General features: G+C 36.6%; 1 non-coding gene across 1 annotated transcript; it reads left to right on the plus strand.

Moving 5' to 3' along the window:
- Positions 1 to 728: 728 nt before the first annotated feature.
- Positions 729 to 801, plus strand: TRNAR-CCG. Its single transcript has one exon. It is a non-coding gene; the product is annotated as a tRNA-Arg (tRNA).
- The last annotated feature ends 602 nt before the right edge of the window (positions 802 to 1,403 follow it).

Consider the following 1,403-nt stretch of genomic DNA (forward strand, 5'->3'; position numbering starts at 1 on the left):
AATTTAGCCAAAGTCCAATCGGGCCATTTTGATACCCCTAGTTACAATAACTAATGAGTTCAATCTTGGTTCATCTGACCATGTAAAACCAGATCAAAGAGTAAATTGAAAAGTCGTATGGTTTTGAAAACTATGCATGTGAGCATGGGATCTTGAGGTATATTCAACAAAAGAATATATGTTATATGTTTTTTAATAGAAAAATATTTACGGTTGAAGAGAACATAATTGTCATATTTGTGATTCAATTCATCATAAACTTAAATCTTATCCCAACTAAATGGGGTTGATTGCATAGATCAAATCAAAGACCAAAAAACGAAAAATGAAAAAAGAAAGGAAACAAAACACAAGAAGTTAGTAAAATTTCGCTTAATGGGGCCAAACTACATAGATTCTGGTCTTCTAATCAACTTTATTCGAGGTCATGCTTATGACCTAAACTATGTATATCTTTCCTCACTACTTTTTCCTATGATCATTTTAGGTTTGCTCTTAACTCTTTTAGTTCATTCAATTTGAATCAGATCACTCTTCCTTCCTAATGTATCCCCAGGCCTCCGTTGAACATGATCATATCACTTCAAATGACTTTCTCAAAGCTTTTCATGAATCGAGAAAACTCCAAAATCTGCTATAATTTGGTCATATCTTACTTTATCCTTACGATCCATGTGAAACGTTGGTAGTTTCATCAAAAAAAATATAAATCTTCAATGGAGACGGTTGTTCGCGTGGCCTAATGGATAAGGCGCTCGCCTCCGGAGCGGGAGATTGTGGGTTCGAGTCCCATCGTGAACGTTGTTTTCTTTTGAAGGTTAATTCTTTTTATTTTTTTTACCTGAAGTCTTAATTGTTGATCACCCCTTCAATTTCTTCTTTGGTGGAAAACTTTTGGTCCTAATCGATTGATGATTAAGTGGGCCTAAGGTTTATCACTGCCGTAGGAGTGTAAGATCTATTGAGAACGACCAACCTTCGGTTCTCTGCAACAGTTCTCGATGCCAGGGTTCTAAGAATCGGGAATCGGGTTGGTGAATCGCCCTATTCTGCTGTTGAGCTTTCTTCTATTTTTGGTGAAATATCGGATTTTTATTCTTGATGCTTGTATAGATTTCTTAAAAAGTGAATTTGCAAGACATGCCCCTCTATCACAACTCAGCTAAAACAATTGTGAGTAGGTGTGCCAAAAGTGGATCGGGCTCCTCTTGCCATCCAATGGTTGGGAGGATTCAAACACGCATTTAACATATGAATGCACATCTTCAGATATGTCCAATCGTTGGATGGTTAATTGGACATCATAATAATTGAAGGGGATCTTTTTCATTCAAAAGTTGGTTCTTAGTGACAAACATGACCTGAATTGTCAGATTGAAGCCCGAGACCGGCCTAATAGTATA

This window comes from Macadamia integrifolia, chromosome 10, assembly GCF_013358625.1.
Source record: "Macadamia integrifolia cultivar HAES 741 chromosome 10, SCU_Mint_v3, whole genome shotgun sequence".
Taxonomy (NCBI): domain Eukaryota; kingdom Viridiplantae; phylum Streptophyta; class Magnoliopsida; order Proteales; family Proteaceae; genus Macadamia; species Macadamia integrifolia.